A 24,089-nucleotide genomic window follows, 5' to 3' on the forward strand; every position below is an offset into this window, starting at 1 on the left:
ACACAAGAAATTTTCAAATATGATGGCAGCATATGCAATGTTAATTTCATTGGGGAAAAAAAAAATACAGTATGGCTTTGCCAAAAAAATCAGAAAATGAGTATGTGAACAGGAAAGCTATAACAAGAGATATCAGAAAACCTTATAAGATGTAGCTGAAATTCTGCTTATAGATGACAACATTTGAATCATAACCCAACACTTGTGTAAGAGTTTGATTTGGAACAGACAGAACTGAAAAGTAATTTTCTAAGATTCAGTTTATTGAATTTTGTCCAATAATATGCTGAAAAATCTGATATAAATTTCTGATTTTTCAGATTAAAGATCAAGGTGATTTGCTTCATATTAGATCATAAATGATCTGGTTTTGCTCTGTCAATGGTTCTTTCTGTAAGTGTCTCACACTGATTACCCTGAGGAAGGGTTTGTGTCTTTTTTATGTTTCTGACTCCTAGAATAATTTTGATTGCTTAACAAACACACAAATAATAATCAAAAAGGGAAACAACTATTTGGACTTTTCTATAATTATGATGCAAACTATGTGTCAAATTACTCTCAGTACAAAATAGAAAATTTAAGAGAAAGGTATAAATAAACTACTGAGGTGATCTGGAAGGTGAGAGTTTTGTTTGCAGAATGTTTTGGTTACTACAGCTAAATAAACCTATATCTAAAGAACAGGACCAAAGGGGAAAAGAGAACCTTAAAGCAAGTTGTGATGGTCAGAGGCAGACACTAACCACCTGTTGCTTAGATCCAACCGCCTTGGAAGTAACTTGGGTCCAGAAGTAGGCTTTCATTCCAAAAATCAGGTGGGCAGTAACATAAAGAACAGGTGTGGAAAAGCTGTTCTACGAAAGCTGACATACCAAAACGTCATGCAGTATCGCTGGGTCATTACAGTGGTCCAAATCGATCCATTAGAGTTATGAAATCCCATGTGGATGAACATCAAAGTTTCTCTGTCTTTCTTCCCCCTTCTTAAGAGTAAAAATTATTAAAAAGTTTCTAATTACTGAGCATTCCAACAATATATATTCAGATATACTCAGATGAGTTTATCTGAGTAATAGTACATAATAAGACCTTGAGCTGAAGGTTTCAGTTTAACCTCTCTCACTAGGGAATTTATAACTTCTTTTTTAGCATGGATGTTACTGTAGTCTTTACTGATACACGTAATTGTAATGAGCTTTGTGGAGCTTTTTAATCCTGACAGAAGCTGGAGCTGGATACACTGAAGCTCACTACAGTTACAAATACCAAAGAGGATAAAAAGAACTTTAAAAATTACTGAAATGTTAGCATTTTCTTGGTGTCACCTTAATATAGAAGTCCATAGTGAGTTCTCTAAGAGCTAAATCATATCAGCTAGAGATCTACCAGTATTTTTATAATACATTGCCAATTTAACATTTATATTTCTAGCAATTTCTGTGTACAGCATTTTGTGCACTGATGTTACATCAGGCCTGCAGTCCTTCTATCAGAGATGCTGTCTGAATCCGTGGTGTGAGGAGACAGTTTTCCTGAGTGAAACCAACAGTACTAACAGATGCATGGATGCATTCACTGTAGGAGTTCTTTGCTGATACTATTTTACGAAAATGCCTGCAGCAAGAAAGTGCTTTTAATAGATACACACCTGAAGGTTTCAGGGATAGTAATTCTGTTGTAATCACAACTCAAATATTTTACTATTCAATTAGAAATTAGTATGAAAGGCTGTCCAGTGTAATTGGTTTTCCTTCAGGAGAGAACTACTGTTATTTTTTTTCTTGGTGACTGCTTAGTACAAATACTGACATTTCAGTGTTCTTGACATTTCAAACTACAGCTCATATCACTTGCACTGATTAAAGATCCCATTACCCCTTCATAATAGAATAATTTTTTGCTTAAGAGACTGTTTGCCAACAATAGAGTCTTTCCAGGTTTCATATATAAGCTTGGGTGTGATCCAAGGCCAGATTAAGCTGACCAAATATTTTCTTTTCTCAATTGAAGTTAATTTGGAATCTATGTTTCTCAGTGTCTTGGTTCTGCTTTTGCATAATAAAGTTAATTGTACTACCATATCTCAATGGTATTATGAAGTTAAAGCCATTAATGTCCAGTGAAGCACTCAGATATTACAAAGTAGTAGGAACAAATTAAGCATATGGCTGAATGGCCCTAGCTAAAACTTAAAGTGGATAATTACACTTTATCTACCCAAAAAATCACACTGGAATTTGCATTTGATGCAATACGCTACAGTATCAGCCACAAACATATTTACAGAGTTGCTTTACATGGATAAGCATCCTATTTCACTATAAAGAAGCTATGTTATCAATAGAGTGACAGTGTATGATTTGTAAAGTAGTTTGCAAATTTTCTGGATGGAGAGAACTAGAGTCATGATGGATCCTGCTCTTCTTCTTTCTATTTAATGTTTCCATTGCAGAAGCAAATAAAACAAATATATATAACAAGAAAAGGAGAGTCAATTGCCTTAGACTGCTATTACCCAATTTTTCAAAGCAAGGCCAATATCTTTACAAAGATTTTGTAGGAGTTTTTTTGGCTTCCTATCACCCTATTTTCCATATTATTTTTAGAGCTTATATGTCATAATCACAACTAAAGATACTAATGCCTATTAAGTTGTAAATCAAGTAAGACAACAATGTAAATTCAATGAGTTTTTCTGTGAATGTAAAAATATCTAATATTGAATATTTTGTGAAGTTTCTTTCTCTAGGATACATCTGTGCCATCATGTAGTGCCAACCACTTTTATAGAGACAGCTTCCCAGACCATTTGAATTACTTTTTCTTTGACTAGGGAACAGACTTACTGTGCAACAGCAGTGTGACACCAGAACAAGTGCAATATCTTATTAATGAGAAATGCACTACCTGTCAGGGGCACAGTTGCAGAAGCAAAGACTCAAACCATTAATTCAGAAGACCATGATGGCCATAAGAAAAAGAAAGGATATCTCCTGCTTCATTCAGGAAGCTGGGCAGGACTGAATATGAGTTTTGACAAGCTTATGCAAATGCAAGTGATTTTATGAAAGCTAAGAGAATAACGTACTGGAACAGAGTCTGCCTTTAATTAGATCTGGCAAGCTGGAAGGAAAGCCCATTAAGCCTGGAAGCTTGTAAGGTTCAGGGTGTGTTCAACCACCCCAGAGAGAATTAAATTCTCAAAGACTCTACTCTTCTAGGAGCTCTCCCACATCAAGGACAAAATTGCTCCATTATCAACTATTTAGAATCTAATCGAAAAAATATAAATTCACTTTGTATCATGGTTGTTTAATCCTCTGGTAAAGAGCACAGTCTTTCATTGCCATTCATTGTTCCTGGCTACCCACAGGAAAGAAGTGTGTTCCATAATGATCTGCGTAAGTTACCCACCAGTAGCCTTCAGGACTGCAGGAATGAAAATCAAATTAGACCACAGAGGTAAATCAGCAACAACTGAGAAAGGAACAGCACAATCTTATAGACAGACTGCTCCTTCACAGCAGAACTACACAAATGCAAGTGAATCACATATGAAAGTAATTCCTGTGGAGACAGAATTTGAAGGCAAGTCTCAGAAATATGTGCTTGACTCCTTTATACTAAGTAGTGAAAATGGAAAAACTGAAAAATAAATGGAACAGATGGTTAAAGAGCAGATGGCATATCTCTCCAAAGATAAGGGGATAGATAGTGTTTCCATTAAGCTTAGCAGTTTTCAATTTTGAAACTGGAAAAGGAAGGAGGAATACAGACAGTCTCTGTAGCCTAGCTAGACTGTTTTGCTGTTCAGCAAACAAGACTATTCTAGCACTCAAACCTCAGCTGTCCAGCAAAGCACAGCCCTCCAGCAGTGGATACAGAAACTGTATGCACTGTATGTATTTGACAAGAAAATGTCCTTAGTTTGCTCCACCTGGAAAACAAACTGAAATCTTGCAAGTCATTTTTCTGGCAGGACTGCTGCTTTCTGTGGCTTTGTGTCAATAGCAAATTGATTATGGATGTGGTTTACCGAGGGACTTCTCTGATTCTCCTTCCTCCCATGCCTGCCTGAAGTCACAGGCTCTGGACATCACACAGACTCCCACTCCTACACCCCAAGGTTGCACTGCAGCTGTGTTCAAGCACAGTCTGGTACACCCCTCAATCCATAGACAGGAATGGGACTGGCAGAGTGAATCAAGAACTGGAAGTCCAGCAAGGAAAATGACAGCTTCAACTTACCACCAGCAGAGAGGAACAAGACAAGGACTGGTGAGCAGGCACAGGGCAGGCACTTTAGGGGCTCTTAGGAGGTCAGCCATGGTCAGGTGTCAGGGATCACCTTGTCAGCATCTCCCACTGCAGCTTAGCACCTCAAGCTCCTGCTCTTACACTGCCAACCAGAAACAAAGCCATTTGAGATGGTAGTCCTAAGCAAATGTCATGTACAAAAGACACTCAGGGCAGTTCTGGATGTGTCAAAATGACAGTCTGTAGTCACCATTATACACCTGCTGTACATGATGTAAGTCTACCCTTGGGCCTGACCAGCCAAGAGCATGGCATAGGGTAGTTGCACTGCAAAAACAGCTGGCATAACCTCAGTGATTATTCCCCTTTTCCTGGAACAACCAGAGTCCCTAAATCCACTTGCAACTTACAGGAGACTGCTAGAGAGACCAGGCCAGTGCCAGTGCTCCCTTGCCTGTACATCCTTCTGTAGTCTGACTTACAGACTTCAGAAGTGCACAAACCACTACAGCTCAACTCAGAGCCTTCATACACTTTCCCAAACTTCTGAAAAGTTCCCAATGCCAGACAATCTTCCTCTGGCAATGCTTCAGAGATATGATACGATAAAAGAAGAAAAGACTAGAAAAGGTATGTGGTTAGAAACTCCACTGGTTCTTGGGACACTCATGTTGGCAATAGGAGAAACTAAGAACTGAGTCTCACTGTTTTACTTAATATCTTGCTTTTCTCCTTCATATCCTCATGACAAATTTTGTCCTTCTGCTTATGCTCTCTTTCTACTGGCACCATTTGGCATAGCCAGGTTTCATAAGATGATGGCTATTTCTTGCCACATTTCTTGGGGATGTGATTCCTCAAAGAAAGTGTGTTGCCCTATATACTTGAGTCCAACCCACCCTATGAGTGTGTAACCCATTTTGTTATGAGGGTGAGAAGAGAGCAGGAGCAAGCAACCTTGCTCACCAAAAAGTGTGTGCTCTTCCTTTGGGGCAGATCAGGCAACAATACATTTTGTTTAGCTATCAAAAGTTGAAAATGGCTTGTAGCAGGCCTCCTGGTCACAGATCTCATGTGAATCACTAACAGTGACAGCAGCAACAGGCAGCACAAATGCTGCACACACTCAGAATGGAGGTTGTGGGTGAAGGGTGCCCCTGTTATATGGCAGTAGGTGCGCAAGGCACTCATCCCCTTTGCGTGAAAAAAAGGCTTGATTTGCTGAAGTGAAAAGGTACCTGATACACCAGATACACCAAACACGTTCCAGATATAACTGTTACACTTGCTTCATGGAGGATCTGAACTTAAGTACACTGCCTGTGTAGGAATTCAGTACTGGGACCTGGCACTACAGATGTTCCCTACAGGTACATCCCCAGATCAGCCAGACCCTCTGTTATCTCTGGAACAGGTGAATGCACGTTCATATATGCAAATGAAAACCAGTTAGTAATCACTTCTAATGAATTGTAATGCTTTAAAAAATAATATCATAGCATCAATCAACTACAGAATTTACATTTAAGTATACCTATTTGGGGAGATCATTTTCCATGCACCTTGAGAAATTAAGCCAGCAACCAAGCATTTTGCTATTAAAATAAAGGTAGTATCAAATAACATATTTGCACCATAAAAAGTGTTTTCTTTGATGACCCACACATCAATATCACTGTGTCATTATTTTCATCGAACAATAATTAACACTTTCAATTTTATGTCTTGCACCATCATACATGGTTTTAGGGCACCATAGGAGATGCACAGAAGATATCCATGACACTATATATTTATATTGTGTATATATATATTTGTATATATATATGTATATTTATGCGCAACACAGTACATTATATATATACTCCGGCTACCAAAAGAAATAGATAAAGTCAGTTATATGGAATATTGGAGGAGCAATTGTGAAACCTTGAAAATAGAATCTATTGTCAGATTATGTACCAGGTAGAGGAAAAAAAATGAAAGTAAAACTTATATATATGCCATGACTTAAAATCAAAATTAACATGACAATGTAAATAAATAAACTTATGCAGGGAAAATACCAGACTGGAATCATCAAAAGTTGTTGCAAGGCTTATTACCTAGTTCATGACAGCACATGTTCATCAGTGTCCCCCTGTCCTGGTTTCAGCTGGGATAGAGTTAATTTTCTTCTTAGTAGCTGGTGCAGTGCTGTGTTTTGGCTCTGATGTGAGAACAATGTTGATGGCACACTGATGGTTTTAGTTGTTGCTGGGATGATGTTTATACTAATTCAAGGACTTTTCAGTTCCTCGGGCCCTGCCAGCCAGAGGGCTGGGGGGGGGCACACTGGAAATTGGGAGGGGACACAGCCGGGACAAGTGACCCAAACAAGCCAAAGGGATATTCCATACCATATGACATCCTGCTGAGTATATAAACTGGGGGTAGAAGAAGGAAGGTGGGGACATTTGGCATTATGGCATTTGTCTTCCTGAGTAACCATTATGTGTGATGGAACCCTGCTCTCCTGGGGATGCCGAACACCTGCCTGCCCATGGGAAGTGGTGAATGAATTCCTTGCTTTGCTCTGCCTGCATGCACAGCTTTTGTTCTTACCCTTTTTTCCCCACCTTTCCATTTTGTTATTATTATTACTGTTATTATTGTTGTTCTTACCTCCTTATTCTGTTTAAATTCTTAAATTGTTCTTATCTCAACCCTTGACTTTTACATTCCCGTCTGATTCTCCTCCCCATCCCTCTTAGTGGCTGCATGCTGCTTGGTTGCCAGCCGGGGTTAAACCATGACACCCCCAAAAATCTAAATCCTTAGGAATTTATGCTCTTGGGTAAATGTGAAGAAATTCACTATTTGAAAATTATGGCAATTAAATGGTGGGGGGATCAGCTGTGATCTTTTCTAGAGAGAAAAAGTAAATCTAATACCTTTCCATCATATGGCTGGCTAAATGTTTACATTTAAAGAATGTAACCCCTCATCTACGTAATATAAAGACCCATAAAAAGTTTCAGTCAATAAAAAATATTCAAAAGCCCAAATGACAGAAAACTAAAATGAATAAATTCTTATCTGATTGAGTTACCATAAAATATGGGCATATTAGGCCCATATGCCTAATTTCAGAGGGCTTTCTGTATCCATCTCAGACTATGAAGTGTTAATTTGTTAGGAAAGAAAAACATAAAGAATTTATTTAAGTCAAGAAATGCTTAGAATATTTAAAATGCATTCTGGTTTAGATAGAATTATTAATTCATCTGGCTGGTGTTCCTCATGTTGAGGTCTTATTAAACAGAAACTGTTACAAATTTTATAAGTGAAAAATTGCAAGAATTCGGCCCTCTGCCAAATTTAATTTTGGTTAAATAGACTGGATCATATAACAGAGAGATGGCTAGTATTCCTTGTTTTCATTTACGAAAAAGGTACAACATATTTATTAAAACATTAAAAAAATCTCATTTGGGCCTGAAAAATCTTAGTAATTCACATAGTGTCCATTGAGAATGTGATTATTTTATAGCTAAGTTCTAAGTAATCAATATAGTTGAGAATATTTACTTAAATTAGACTAACCAGAGTCAATTACACACCCTAACTAACAGGCAATTTACATGTGAGAAACCAGATGCTAGTTGTCAGAAGTAGCTGCCAAAGCATGAGCTGGGAAAGGTTGGGACTTAGAACTTCTATAGACATTTAAAAGAGAACAAATCTAGGCTTTCACCTTCGCTTTCAAAAACTAGCTTAACCTGTCTGTTTGGGTACAATTCATCTGTATCTGGTATCCCTAAGTCACTTTGAAAATATTCCTTAAGAACACTGTGGTGGTTGCATTACATTTGCTTATTTTCAGTGTATCATAAGATGCACTCTTGTTATCAATGTTTGAAAAGGTATAGGTGAGGTACTTTGTCTTGCTTGTTTGGCCCTGGATCAGGTGAGAATCTCTAGAATAGTTTCTTTTCTTGGAAGAAAGCATGCATGTATGTTGGGGGCAGCTTCAATAATACAATAAGTTGGGACAGGGTGGAGAGAAGCTGAGTGGGGAGAAGATTATCGTCTGGTCAGACAAGAGGGAAAAAAAGAAAAAAAGCAGTAACCTATAGGAGGGGAGGTTGCAGTGGCGAGGAGCTGATTTATGGCAAGGTGAAGATCCAAAACCAGGCCTCAGAAGTGATGAAAATGATGACTTTCAAAGGGATCCCAGTAAGACTGTGTGGAGTTTGTGCAGCTAGGAAAGCCTTTTAAAATTTCACTTGAAAGAAACAGATGAATAATATTGTGCCCTAGAAAAGACACAGATGGCAAGTGGAAAGATAAGTTTTGAGACCATTTGTTAGTTTGCCTTTCTCAGCTTTTTGTCACATTACAATCAGGGCAACTTTAGGCCCTGAGCCACCTGATCTGGCTTTGTAGTTGGTCCTGCCTTGGGGCAAGGACGAGAGGACCTCCAAAGGTCCCTTCCAACCTCACTTATCCTACAGTCCTATAACCTTTGAGGGGATGGTTTGTATTTTCATTGATCACATGAACATAGCACAACAAATTGTAGTGGACATAAAAAAATAGGCACTATGAATTTGATATGTGGAAGCTTCTTAATGGACGTGAAATGCATAGGACTTTGCTTCCCAGCCCATGACCTATGCCTATCATCTCCTACCACTTGACTCTATCAGTGTGGATCTCATAACACCTGCAAAGGGGCTTACATTCCCTACCACTGAAAGGATAGACAGACTCAATCTTCTGAACAGAATAATGTTGTAAAAAATCCCACCCAAACCTTTACCAACTGTCATCTATTGGTATCCTACAACCTTTTGTGCAAATACTTTGTGTCCACAGATGCACAGATGAAATCTTTCTCTTAAAGGCATCGGAACAAAAAAAATAAAACAAATAAAAAAAAAAAGGAAAGTGAGAATCCGACAGATTTCCCCAATTAATTTCACTAAAAGTGCTTGTGCATACTGAGTACATGCTTTTATCATTAGAAATATAATTGAGACATTCAAGGCTCTCTATTTTTAATCTGAAAAACAGACATGCTGAAATCTATTACAGAAAAGTTTCTGAGAAAACCATTGGTCAACAGGAATAATAGACAAATTAAGTAAAATTGTTGCACAAATTGTCAATGCAGCAATGGAATGTTTTGCCTGGTATCATTTTAAGTGACTGAAGATACAGAGATTCTTTTGCTTCCATTGAAAGACTATTCTAACCTGCCTGATCTGACTCTAAGGATGTTTTTGCTGCTGCCAAGTTAAATCCAGATAGTTTCTTCCCATGTCAGAAGTTACACCATAGAAATAATCAGGTAGAAATATTGGAATAGCAAGCAGTGCAACACTAAGTAACTTCTCAAGGAAGGACAGGTGTTTTGCTGAAAATTAGAAAGGAAAGCTTGTGAAGATTTAACAGTATGCATGTGAAATAAGCATAGCTTTGTCTGAGTTTTACTTCCTCTAAATTTTTCCCCAGAGAAGAGCAATCTCACTAGCTAACTCTCAGAAACGTAGTGGAAGGGTAGAATGAGGTCCATTTTGAGGGCCAGTTATCTCCAGTCAGCTGATAGTCTTGGTTAATGCTTATCTGTAGGGAGCTGAGAAGTCCCACTGAAATGTGGGAAACATAGAAGCGGTATTTTACATGGAAAGAAAAGCATTTAAAACAAGCCTACCATCTGTGGACTGTGAGCTGTATCTGTAAAACTCAGTGACACTGACAGTGTTGAGCACATATTGCCTAAGGTCCCAGATGCTTGGCCTCCAGAGCAGACTCCAGACCTCTGGGCCAAGCACATTGACTTCCTAGTTTGCTTATGTAGACAGGAGTCTCAGAGAGGGAAATATAACAAGTATGTTCAGCAATAACTTCCCAAGATTCAGACATAGAACATAAAAACAATCTGAGAAGAAATATTATATCTTAAGCCTGTTTTATTGTAAAAGCTTCTGACTTAGTGCTTCAGAATAAAAATAAGCATCAGCTCATTGTATTGGGCAACACTTGTAGCACTGGGCCAGGCACTTCTGCAGAGAAATGGTATTTTAAATCTATTTCTGTCCCTAGTTCTTCACTGATCAATGCACCCTGTCCTTGAAACACACAGAGGAACACAGAATTCCCCCAACCACTCCATAAAGATAGGAGGGTTTTTTTTCACTACCCCGCTCTGCTGATGAGTGGAGTGCTTCAAAAGGGAGGCTTGAAAGTACTGCTTAAGAGTAATATGTGACCTGGAAGTTACAGCATTACCTAGGAAAATAGAGATGCGGGCTTGAAGCCTTTCACAGCCAAACAGTATTCTACCCAGGTCTTCTGCAATCTAAGGGGCTATTTGGAGTAAAAGGGTAATATTTTGCAATCTCCACACTTTTAAGCAGGAAAATACCTATGTAGGCTTACTGAGTTTTCTTGCTTTTCTTAGTTAGCTTTTGCAGACGTCTGAAGGGTGTATAAATAGGCAAGAGGCACTTTGTCCACCTGCATATGAAGTCAGATTCCTGCAGTGTATTATAAGCCCAGATCAGAGACTGTAGAATAGATATTTTCAGAGCACATTTGGTTGTGTTAGTCTTTTGAGAGAGATGAAGAACAACTCAGGTTTTAGATTTAGGTTTGTCTTATGAGAAGGCAAAACGATATTCAGTCATGTCGAGCCTGACAACGTCGCCACAGCATTTATCTTCCTGACATAGCTGTGCACTGTCTGAGAAGCAAGGTAAACTGCCTGCACAAAATCCCTTATTCTGCAGCTACTTTGCCAATGGTGACTTAGACCAGCTTTAACTCACAGCTCACTCATGTGTTTCTCTACCACAGTGCAGTTACTTACATGCCTGTACTGCTGATACCTGAACAGCTGCATAACTTTGCAGCACACGTGGGTGAGGAACTTCACGGTTCTTCAGAAACTCTCCTGTGTGATCCTCAAGAGTGCTATGTGGTGTTTACACATCTGCAGGGCTTGGCAATTATTAATCAGGATTTTGAGGCTTTCCGCTTGGGATTGAGAGATCTTGGTTCTGTTATCTAACCTTTAGCAAAGTCCTTTTTGGGGATATGGCTCTGTGTAATAATGAAGCTGAGTAAATGTCAGATACTCTCAGTAAATCATAGAATAATACAAATTTTTAATAATACAGTTGAAAGGGGACAGGAAAGATCATACAGTCCGTCCCATTCTTTCAAACTAGGATCAAGTCTAAATACACCATTTCAAACATTTGTCATGTGTGATTTTCAAGTGCATCTGTTGCTGAAATTTCACAACGTTCCTGTGCAGTCCTATCTCAGTGCTTGGCTGTTGTCACCATAAGAAAATGTTTATTATGCTAAACCTAAATCCTTAATGTGACTAGAGACCATATTAGATAAATTCTGTAATTCATATACTTTTTTCATGCAGATAATTGGTTTTTCAGAATAAGCTTTGTTTCCTTAAAAAACCTTCAATTACTTTATTTTTTTGTATGTTTCTTTCATACAGGCTTTTTTTTTTATGTGATCCAGATTATTCCTTCCAGAAAGTTGTTTTAAAGGTTTATTTTCTACTACATCATTTTATTACTGAAATGTTCTCAATAATAATTGTTATTTTATGCCAGTCTATTCTGGTAATGCCCAGTGTGGGTTTGCATAAGAAAATAACAATCCCTGTCCTAAAATAGACAAATGCCTACCAGGGGTTTCAAGAATGTTTTAGTATATTTCTGAAAGCCTGATTTAACATTTCCATTTCTTTTAGGATTAACTGTTATCTAATAGCTGTCATAGGGGATCAAAACTAAGGTCTGATTTACTCATTGTGCCATCTTTTACAGTAGCAGGTGAAAAACGTATTTTTCCTATATCATCAATGGCTTTACACGTGTGTATGACTTTCACTTCCATCATTTTCCTTACAAGTTGAAGAAAACTCGACCTGTAATCTCTGTACGAAAGCTGCTTAAGTTTGGACAGACACTTCTAGTTTCTTATTTCCCAGGTAGTCCAACATCTATAATTATGGGTCCAAACATTCCCATGTCTTGCTTCTCAAGGAAGCCAGTAGTAAATAACTGCAAGTAGAACACATGAAATAGGAAAAATACAGAAAGATTTTTTCACCTCTCTGTCCTTCCAGGTTCCAGAAATAAGACTATGTCTGTGCCTGCCCTGCCCTAGTTAATTAATTTGCTTAATCCCTCTGCTATTACTATTTACTCTTTTAACCACCACAGCTTTACAAATTAGTTCCACAATATAAGTATACACTTTGCAAAACTAGTTTCTGTAATTTACTTAATATCTTCTGCCTGGCACTATGCTTGATCACAACTAGCTCTTCCATTTTAAGCAGCAATAAGTAAATACTCTGTGTAAACCTTTCTCCATAATATTTTTTTTATTTCAGAGTCTTTATTATACCTCCTCTCAATCATCTATTTCCAAGCTGAAGTGCCTTAGTTCTTGTACTACAATTACTAATTAGAAGACCTAATTAGCAGAATGCATAGACAGATAATTTCATATTCAGCACATTTCTTACTTATCATCTTGTTATTGTAGTGTCCTTGTTGTAGTGTCACAGTTTGTTGAAGTAAACTCATACTTGCTTCTTCTAGTTTTGTTTTATTGTGTTGTTTGTTTGGGTTTTTTAATTGTAGTTGGGAATCAAACTTGGGCTTCAATTCAGATATACAGATCTTGTACCATCAGAGTTTCTAATATTCATGTCATAAATGCACAAGAAACTAATTCAGCAGTACGACTCTTCCAAATAAACTTTTATTATTATTTATCTGTCAAAAAGACAAGTGTCTGTTTCAATAGGGGTGTAGTTTGTCTAGTCAGGTGTTTGCAGCAAACTTGGAAGACTGGGTTTAAATTGACTCCATGGAATTATTTTCGTAAGTGCCAAAATATGTATTTAAAGTTAGGAGATCTGCTTGTATAGAATAAATTCAGATACTGGCCCATTTTAATCATGACTTATAAAGGAATGTTTATGTGTAGGGTTCTATTTTTAAAAAATAATGCTTCAAAGGACACGATAATCTGTTTTATCTAGCACAGTATTATCTTGAAGGCTTAATTTTAACAATCTCAAAAAGAAAGAGCTTTTTTCCTGAGACTACACAAGTAGAAAAATGTGAATTTTGTGTTTTTCATCTCAGTAAGTCTTTTTCCTAAATCTAATTCAAAATATAGGATGCGTTAAACATGCTCAAAGAAAACAACTCTTTAAAGGCAGTAGGTAATGAGGGGATTCCATCTACATTTTCTACTGTTCACAGTTGGTTGAATATGCTGAAAAAATTATCTCATCAAATTTGAGGAGGTGTATTAGATTTATTGGCCTCTTTTTGTAACAGTCACGAACTAATAGACACTTTTCTTTCTAAATATTTGCACAATGGACTAAATCACCAGAGTACCTATGGTCAATTATTTTACATTCTGCTATCCACCAAACAACAAGTCATTTCAAGGAATAGAGTATATGTTAAGGTTTTGATGGAAAATTGATCAGAAGAAAAAATATTTTTAGAATATTTTTCTCGTCTAATTAATCTGGTCAGAGCAATCTACTTACATAAGTAGGAGGCAGTGAAATATCTTTCTGAAGCAGAAAGTGCAAGTTTGGTAACAGGCATCCACTTGTCAAAAGCAACCACTCACCTTTGAAACAAGGCAAGGCCTTATTTTTAAAGCTGACAAGATAGACAGCCCGGAGCCCTCTAAGTGAAATACAGGAAACTGAAAATAAACCCAAACATAGCTCACCTAAATAAAGTGTCCACATCTCTGTAACCTCACCCTCATTGCTTCCTGTATCTCTGCTACTCTGACAACTTCCAGTTTATGGAGAGCAAACCAGAATTATTTGCTGTTGTATTAAGGAATGGAAATATCCATAGCCTATTGATTAATTTACCATGTAACAGGATTAATGTATCTTTTTATACTGCATAATGTTGACATAGACAAAATTAGTACATAGATGTGTTTATTAGGATTTGAGGGAAATCTGAAAATACCAGTGCATCTGCCTTCAAGGTGCAGGTGTATTATATTCACAAAAATTACATATGTTCAAGTAAATAAATAAAAGTCAGGTTTCACATAAGCTTCTGACTTAAAACTTTTGCTCTTTTAGCTTTCCTGAATTTCTATACAAAATCCTACTCTCGCTATGGAAAGAAACACCAACACTATCTGTATTCAGAAAGTTTTATGTCTCTTATATAAGGATGGTGAGCGCATACATAAGATAATGTGCAATTGGCAAAATAGATATAAAAAGTAGTATGACTTTTAGAATCTTAAAGCCAGAAAGAAATGCCTAGCTACCATATACTTTTAAATGTGATCTCCTATATTACAGGTACAATTTATGGTTTATCAAATAACTTATCTACAACTACAGGTGAAATGTAAGAAAGATTAGGGTATTAAAGTTTTGAGAAGGGATACTGAGGTAAAAGAACCCATGTATCTGACAGCTCAGCAGCCTGCAAGTTACACTGCAGTACCTCTTGCAAATTTAAAATAGAAGAAAATAGTAATGACATCAAAAGCCAAGTGTATGGATAGAGTGTCTGTCATCTTGCACAGATTAAATGATGAAGAAAGACTGAAAATACTGACTAGACAAACCAATTTTCAATCCTGTTGGAGCTTTGTAAATCCTGAATAATGAAGATGATTTTTTTAGTGGCAACACTGTACCATTCCTATTCATTTTTCATTAAAATGTGGTATATGGAGAAATTTCAGGGGTACAGTATGCCACAATCCCTGTAGCCACAAAGTGCTGAGCGATAGCAAGGGAGATTTTTATCTAAACAGGTGAGTTACCTTGTTTTCCTTAGTGACCGCATCTGGTAACTCCACCAGTGTGTGTCTTCACTTAATTCCAGTTTTCTTAACACTATAGAATTGTTCAGACACCAAAGAGTGACATTCTAAACATGAGGCAAGATTAGTCATACAATTACTAATAATCTCCAGGCACTGTTTGGAAAATTTCCTAAAGAAGTCTAGTAATTATTTGTCCTTGGTTTTGTTGGTTTTATTCTTCTTTGGTTTTGAAAGGGTTTGTGTATAAATCATTTTTACACTCTGTCTCGAAACACCTAGTTTTCTTTAGACTGGATTTTCTTCTGTGATACACTAAATGAAATTTGAAAAAGTCATGCATACCATTCTTAAACTTCAATCTTCTTTGTTCCAGTTATTGCAGATTAAATTTTGAGGTTTGGGGGAGAGTGGCAACTAATTAACTGGGCAAGTATTGTATCTGGATGCACTGCAAAATAATATCTATCTATGACAGACCTTGATTTGTTGGTCCCATGGTAGCGTATTTTGCATCAATAAAACCTTCAGCTCAATAAAGTCCCAATATGTTCCAGAATTACAATTTAGTGAAAATATATATTTTCAAAATGTATCAATCCTCATAAATTAATTTCTTAAACAAATGTTGAATGCCAAAAATTGCCCTACCCTGTGATGTTACTGTATTATGTTTATCCCTTTATTGTTTTTTAATGTAATAGTGCCAGAGGCCTCTATTATAAAAATAATAAATTATTGACGTTTGAGAATTTGCAATATTTGATATCAAAATCGGAGTGCAGAAAGGCAATCATGCTGACACAAATGCAGGTAGGGTATAGTGAAATGATATTATGGAAAAAGGGGAAAGAGTTCAAACAGAATAATATTTCAGACAACTCTGAGTCTCATATGATTTTTGTTAGTTGAATAATACAGCATTAAACAACATTCTGTTTAAAGATTTCTGTTCCTGTTATGGGAAAAAATCAACTAAAACAAAATCTAAAAATTTCTTCCATCTTCTAAACATGAGTAATGACAGTTTCCTAAAACTGTGAAGAGATATATAGTTGAATGAAGAACAATGAAATTCTGATAGATTCTCCACTTGACTCATAGTTGTCTGTGACTATAATATCAATAAGATTTTTTCCCAAAGGGGAGGTATCTGGTAATATTATGAAATTTGCATTTGTCAAAAAAACCCTCAGAATTTCTATGAGGACAAAAACCAAAAACCTTTCAAAAAAAAAAAATAACAATCTGATATGACTTGTTATTGCAAATCAAGGAACTTTTTAATTGAATTCAACATTTACCTCTGTGTTCTGCCAGAGTGAATTTCATTTCCATGTGCTGCCACATAGCCTGGAAGTTCTGTCATCATATATCCTGAACTAGATGCTTAATGCTGGAGCAGGTACAACACCCAGGGATATCATGTACAACACCCAGTGACATATTTTTTTTCTGCCTCTTTTCCAGCAGAAAGTATATTGCTTATTTCTCTTGTAGCTGCTTTTATTTGGCTGTTTATATAATTAGATTTTCCCAGTGTGTTTTCCCTGGAAGCAGGACCTGATATGATCTGTGTAAGCAATCAGCCATTATAGTAACTAGTCATAGCAGCTAGGACATTTTTCCCTACTGCAATGTAAAAGATCCAGATTGAAGTTTTGTTATGTGTATAGAATAACCTTCAGTGCCACCAAGGTAAGCTACAATGTCCTTGTGCACTGTTTCCTTAAGGCAAGTTCTGTCCCACTGTCTTCTAAATAAGCAGGGATACATGGGCCACAGAGATTTTCAATTTATTATTGCCTGTTTCCAGTGCCTTGATTGTAGCACACTGTTTACCAGTGTCATGTAATTTCTCTATCACATATAACAAATATTTCCAGGTTTTCCACTGACAGAAATTGTTAGGTAGTTCATGTTATAGACTGATAAGAAAGGTATTTTATTACTTGGACTTAGTTGTGAACAAAAATATTTCATTGATATCATGAAATGGCATCATAATCAGAATAAACCACAGTAGAATTTTAGGGAAGAAAAGTCTACTCAGAGAAGTGAGCATGATTAATCTTTTTTTCAAGATGTGAGATCAGTGCATGACATGACATTAAAAGAAGAATAAATAGTTATTACAGACAACAAAACCACAGATTAGAGACTAAGTGCAAACGCTCAAAAATTGCTTCTGCAACAGCTAATAGTAATGTCTAAAGTAAAAATTTAAAAGAACCTCATAGAAAGCAGTCTTTATGTTTTACTTTCAAATAAGTAGTTTAATCTGTACAATCTATATATCAAGGTTGCATGATGGTTTTACCAACAGGAGGAAGACTGAAACAGTTGTTCTTTCTCAATCAATGGACAACAGTAGTTTCAAAATTATGGTTATTTAAACATCAAAAAGTACCAATAAATTGAAGTAAATTCAATGTATAGCAAAGAGATCAAATGTACTTTAATGTCCAGCGGTCACTTTTTCTCACCTTGTCTGGTTATCGAAGGAAGAAACAGAAAACTATTTCTATTGCATCAATTTGCACTAATGAAATAGGGATGCTAGCAAGCAATTTGTATGGTCATAGTCCAAACAGAAGGTCTTCTCTTTTCAACATACTAAAAAGTAACCATCTACAGTTCTTTACAACTTACAAAGGCAAACTTACCTAATGAATAAATTTTGTGTTTTCATGCAAAAGCCCCATGACCTTCCCCACACAGGAAGGCAGCAAACTGGGAAGTCTCACCTGTATATTGAAGCTAATTCTGGATTATTGGCTTAACTTTTTGGTTCCCAGGAGCTGTTCTTCCAACACCACTGTAAAGCAAAACAAGGTATATAAAAGATGATTAGATAACCAAGTGATCTACCTTTAAAAACAGTAGTTTCTGAAGTATAAACACATTGACCAGTTATGCAGTTTAATGAATCTGCCACTTTGCATCAGTAGTATTTTCTAAATGAAGTCATATTCAGTATAAAAGCCTTATTATTATTCAGAACACTTCTCAGCTACAGCTGTAAGATTTGATTAAATCAATATGTGCCTCCTAGGAACAGCTTGTTGAAGGAAAGGAGCGTGAAAATACATGCAATGTTCACAGGGCAAGAGGAACAAAATGCCAGGCTAAATTCCACAATGAAGTCAGGGTATGTATTAAACTCTACCTTCCTGAGACTTTGCCTCTATTACAGCAAAATTTTTCATGACTATAAACTGCTAAAGCTAGAAAAAATTAATCTAGGTGTTTGAGATTACTGTGCATAGAGTCCTGCAACAACCTCTCTGGCTGTTTTTGCTTCTTGCATACCAAAACATGTCAGGTGATACAAAATTAAAATAATGTAATATGCCACAAATCCGACATCATAGACTCGCAGAATGGTTGGGGCTGGAGGAGACCTCTGGAGGCCATCTTGCTCAAAACCCCTGCTCACGCAGGGCCATTTGGAACAGGTTGCTCAGGACCCCGTCCAGACGGCTCTTGAATATCTCCAAGGATGGAGACTCCAAAACCTCCCTGGGCAACCTGTGCCAGTTTCCAGTCATCCTCACAATGAAAAGGTGCTTCCTGATGTTCAGAGGGAACCTCCTGTGTTTCAGTTTGTGCCTCTTGCCCTGTCACTGAGCACCACTGAAATGAGTCTGGCTCTGTCTTCTTTGCACCCTCTCTTCAGATATTTGTACATATTGGTGAGATGCCCCCAAGCCTTCTCTAAACTAAACAGTCCCAGCTCTCTCAGCCTTTCCTCATATGAGAGATGTTCCAATCCTTTCATCATCTTTATGGTCCTTTGCTGCACTCTTTCCAGTATGTCCATGTACTCTAGAGCCCAGAACTGAATACTGCACTCCAGGTGTGGCCTCATCACTACTGAATAGACAGGAAGGATCACCTTCCTTGACTTACTGGCAATACTCCTTGTAATGGAGCCCAGGATACCATTAGCCTTCCTTGTCACAAGGGCAGATGTCACAAGCTCATGTTCAACTTTGCAACCACCAGGACCTCCAGGTCCTTTTCTGCAAAGCTGCTTCCCAACTGGTCGGCTCCCAGCATGTGGGGGTGTCTGGAGTTGTTCCTCCCCAGGTGCAGAACTTTGCACTTCTTCTCCTCATCTGGAACTTGATGAGGTACCTGTCAGCCCACTTCTCCAGCCTGTCAAGGTCCTTCTGGCTGGCAGCACAACCCTCTGGCGTATCAGCCACTCCACCCCATTTTGTGTCATCTGCAAAAGATCAGTGTTCATTCGTTACAGTAAAAGGACATAAAATGAACATTAATTTGGTATGTAGAGGCAACAGTTTCAATAAGCAGTGTTAGAATTTTATTTTGATCTGCAGAAGTTTCTTATCGTTTATGTCATACGTGTTGGGAAGGCACAACTTCTGGCATTTACTGTACAAACTAGACTTTCAGAAACAGCCATGAGTAATTAAAAATACCTACTACTAGGTGCAGGTCAAAAGGAACTACAACATGAATTCCTAAGAGATCAGCATCCACAAAATGGAAGAGTTACAATTTTGCTAATGGCTTATCAGAGTACTATTCTGATGTGCCTTAGCATCTCTTTGAAAATGGGTATGTATTTTTCCAATCGTTATGCAGGTGTTCTTATGAAACTTAAGTATATTATTTTCTTGTTCAGTATGCAGGACCCAAAGTCTTGCCCACCACTTCTGTGACTCCTCTATTTTGCTGTTAAGTTGCCTTATCCACTAGAAATTGAAGCCGCACACAAAAGAAACAGGGAATGGATGTTACAAATGTCAGATGATAAAGCAGTATCAAATCAGCTATAAACTTTAAAGAAACTCCATATACATAGGTAAGTATGTATCTGGAAAAAATTCTTGTGCATATTGAAAGATTAAAAAAAAAGAAATATAAAGGAAACTGGCATGATTCAATATTAAAGTAAATTATACATCAGATGATCACTTTTTCCTTATTATTTCCAAAGACCCAATGAAATCCAAAAGAGGTTACAACAACAAATGGTTTATAGAGTTCCTAATGAGCAGAGGCTGCTGAAATCTGGGAAGTTACCCACAGTAACAAGACAAGTATTAATGAGATAGATGCTTATTGTTTTCCTTCCCCAACACTAAAGCAAGACAATTCTGCCCCAGGAAAAGGAGGTTTTTGGAAATCAGTTCATGATGCAGAATGACACTTTTTCATGGCCTACCGATACAATGGGAGGGGCAGAGCTGCTCAGATGCACAAATAGAAGCCACTACACACACCATTTTACGTCACAATTCTATAAATGCTTCACCTTGTTCCTCAGGACATACTATCTGGAGCATTATAAATTCAATAAAGTCAATTAATGTGAACTATTTCTAGGTAGACTTCTATTAAAAATCATGGATTTAAGTCAAGTAACGTCTACTTTTCCAGATCATGGTCTCTTTCATATCAGAGATAAATAACAGAATCTGACACAAAAAAGGGAGCTAAGTATGCTATTTTTAAATTCAAGTCTATTTTAAAAAATATAACCTCCAGCAACTCCACTGTCACTACAAGCAATGAAAGTGATAGCCTTGGAACGACAAACTGTTTCCTCAGTCACATCTGTTACTGCAATATTTATGAACTGCTTTCTCATCATAATAATTCAACTGCTGCTGTTATTACAGAGACAAAACACAAGAGCATGTCTAATACCAGTTATCATAACTAATATAAAAAATTGTTAATCAAATCCACTGTACACATGTGAAAGCTACAGTGATCACTGTCTCCAAAAAAATCCCAACTATTAGCAAAACATTTTTATTGCTCTTGAATTAGAAAACCTATGGGCTATTTGTAAAGTATATTACCGCAATAAACATAGACATATACATGCACTTATATATGCTAACATATATATTTTCTCTATCAGCTAAAGGTCCATGCTATTCTCAAGCTAAAAATACTCCACAGTCCTCTCTAATTATGGAGGATATGCACAATGTTGTCTCCTTGTTTCACATGTTAGAACAGATGAGAAGGAAAACGATGCTCTGTCACAAACATGACATTTGTATCCACAATACCATCCAGCAGTTAGGGCTGCCCTCCAGGAAGGACTCAGTTGCCTCCAAGCCCAGGGATGGCAAATCTTAAATGATACTTGTCTGGTCCTTGGAGCGAGTTTCAAAGCCTGAACAGACCCTCTCTCCAAAACGCATAAACAGGCTGCAAGGGCTGGGACCCACCTATATCTGGCCAGCAGGAAACACACGGGACTTCTCCCAGGCTTCATTCTGGTGTACATGGCTGACAAGAGCTGTAAACTGAAGATATGACCAGAAGGCATTCTGACCTCAGAATCCACTCCTGGAATAAGCACTTGAAAGCTAGAATGTTTCACAGCATAGTTTGGAGCCTAATAACCTAAGTTCTAGCTAGGTTTAGTCTTAGATATAACCTTTTTAATTTCTTGAATCTGTCCATCATTTATTTGCAGGTGTCAGAAAAAAACTGACAGAAAACCCACACCATTCTTAAAGTCATTCATAATTTCCAGTGAGCACAATTTGCATTATTTATAAGCCATGTGTGAAAGTATTTGCATGCAGTTAGCTGGATAAGAATTTCACTAGAGCTGCCTCCTGCGTCTTCTTGGTGGGTGTTATTATTTCAACATACATAAGCAAAACAAAAACTGTTCTGTGGCTTAGGCTTCAATGGAATAATAAATTATGATTAATTCTCAGTGTCATTGCAGTTGTTGGACATGTTAGAAAGAACCCAGACAAACAGTGGGGATTGCAGCTCTTGCGTGACTGATTTCACCTTTGTCAGACTTTTGTAAAATATTACATTGGGAACCTACACTTGGATTGAACACAGTTATAACTTCTCTCAATATAGTACAGGCTTCTGGCATCTTTTTTTCCTTTTTTGATTTACTCTTATTTCTTTGATATTGCTTATATCTACACAGATGACTGAAATCTAAAAGGGCTTCAGTAAAATGGCTTGGATTCATACATAAATGTTTCTGGCCCTCTAAAATTTTGATTCCAGTACTTTAGCTCTAGCCTAACACAAACAATAGTGTTGTGCAAATTCAAAGAGCCAGGATGTGCCTCCAAAACTGGAGTCCCATCCTGACTGATTATGCTCTGCTCATGTGAAAATCATACAGGCAGAGAAACAAGGCTCCCTGCCAGACTAGCCAAGGCATGTGAAGTTTAAATTTGAAAGCCTAAATTTAAGTAGGCTGCAACAGTTCCACTCTTCCTTCTGGGGCTAAGCATATTTAGATGCTGATGGCTGTCCCTTTGAGAGCAGCCCCTGAAGTGTCAGTCTTTTTACATTCGTTTTATGTAATATGATATGCAGTATGATACACAAACACCACCCACCCTGGTATAATAATTTATTTATTAATGTTGAGTTGTATTATCTGCCTGTACATAAGCAAGTTCCCTCTGCCCTCGACTTCATATGCTCTTGTTTTTTTCAATAGATGTTGAAAAATGACAGCTTTAAAATCTCATTAGTGGACTATGGATGGAGCCTGAAGGAAGCTATCTGACAGATTTACCAGATCATTTCCCTCCCAAGACCTTGTTGAACAGAGGAGAAAAACAGTCCACTTTGTGAAACTATACAACTTACAGTTCAGCCAACACGGTAGCTCCTACTTTGCTTTTATAAACTAAGGAATATTATCTAGCCTAGTCTTGGTTCATAAAAAATTATGAGCTGTCAAGCAGAAAACTATCTCCTTGCTTTCTTCAAGTAGGGAATATTAACTTACGGCTATTACAAAAAGTTATGAAATCAGAATGATGTATTTCATCAATGTCATCAAGTGCACAAGGAATATCTCATATAACTTTATCATGGAATTGTTATTTTGTCTAGTCTTTGGGAACAATAAAAGGAAGCTGATATGTTTTAAAATTTGATCCTTGAAATTTTTTTACTGTTTTTTGGAACAAATGGAAATGAATTAAACATTATTGTTAGAGAGCAACTACTTCTCTCTATAGCATAGTGTTCAAGACATAGGCTGGGATTTTAAAAGAAACCTAGAGGAGTGATCTGTATAAATTCCCTTGTAGCTTGTATTTCCATGAATTTTCTACAGCCTAAATGCTTAATGCATTTCATATTAATCAGTCTTTCCTATCTGAGACATTTAGAAATTTACTGGAAAATATATTCTTTCCCAAATTTTAATTTGTATTGACTCTAAAAGTAATAATAGAAAGGTCCTCTGACTGATCTATGTTCTTTCCAGAGTCCTATGAGTAGTGAGAATGTGATTTAGAGTAAATTTTATAAAAATAAGCTTGGGGATTATTCAAATCCTGCTGTTATTTAAAGATCGCTCTGGATTTCTTTATGCCAGCTGCAACAATCTGATCTCTACCAGATGTTCCATTTCCTGGTTTGAATGGCAGGATTCTGTGAAATTTTCTACAATGTTTCACTTTCACATTTTCTTATGTTCCCCTATTTCAAGAACATTTGTAAGGTACCTGCACAAAAGGGTCAAAATTGATAATTTACTTCCGGGAGAAAAGTATACACTTTAAATGGTTAGTGCTGTAAAGCCAACATTGACATTTCACTACCAAGTACTTATCTATACTAGTCATTGTAAGGGTGGCAATATTTACAAGGAGATATAATTTTCCAGTTTCTAGAGAGAGATAAGTTTTCTGGAAAGCTTTGGACATCTGCTCTTCATATACTGTGTAGTCATACCACATTGCAAAGCGAACAAAGAAAAAGAACCCATTTCTCCTTCTGCTTCACTGCTCTGCAAGTCTATTTGCTGTATACTGATAATGATAATGTTTTGTTCAACTCGTTCAACAGAACGTTTTTTACCATTGTTGTTAAATTTCATCCCTTGAAGAAATCAATGCCTTAAGTCTATTTTGAAAAGGAAAAACCCAAAAATAACCCCAAAAAACCATACAAACACACACTCGCACACACAA

General features: G+C 37.0%; 1 long non-coding RNA gene across 1 annotated transcript; it reads right to left on the minus strand.

Moving 5' to 3' along the window:
* Positions 1 to 871: 871 nt before the first annotated feature.
* Positions 872 to 17,941, minus strand: LOC119153485. Its single transcript, XR_005106156.1, has 3 exons — positions 17,871 to 17,941; positions 4,252 to 4,402; positions 872 to 986 (listed from the first exon to the last, which is right to left on the minus strand). It is a non-coding gene; the product is annotated as an uncharacterized LOC119153485 (long non-coding RNA).
* Between the last annotated feature and the right edge of the window lie 6,148 nt (positions 17,942 to 24,089).

This window comes from Falco rusticolus, chromosome 1 (genome assembly GCF_015220075.1).
Source record: "Falco rusticolus isolate bFalRus1 chromosome 1, bFalRus1.pri, whole genome shotgun sequence".
NCBI classification, from domain to species: Eukaryota; Metazoa; Chordata; class Aves; order Falconiformes; family Falconidae; genus Falco; species Falco rusticolus.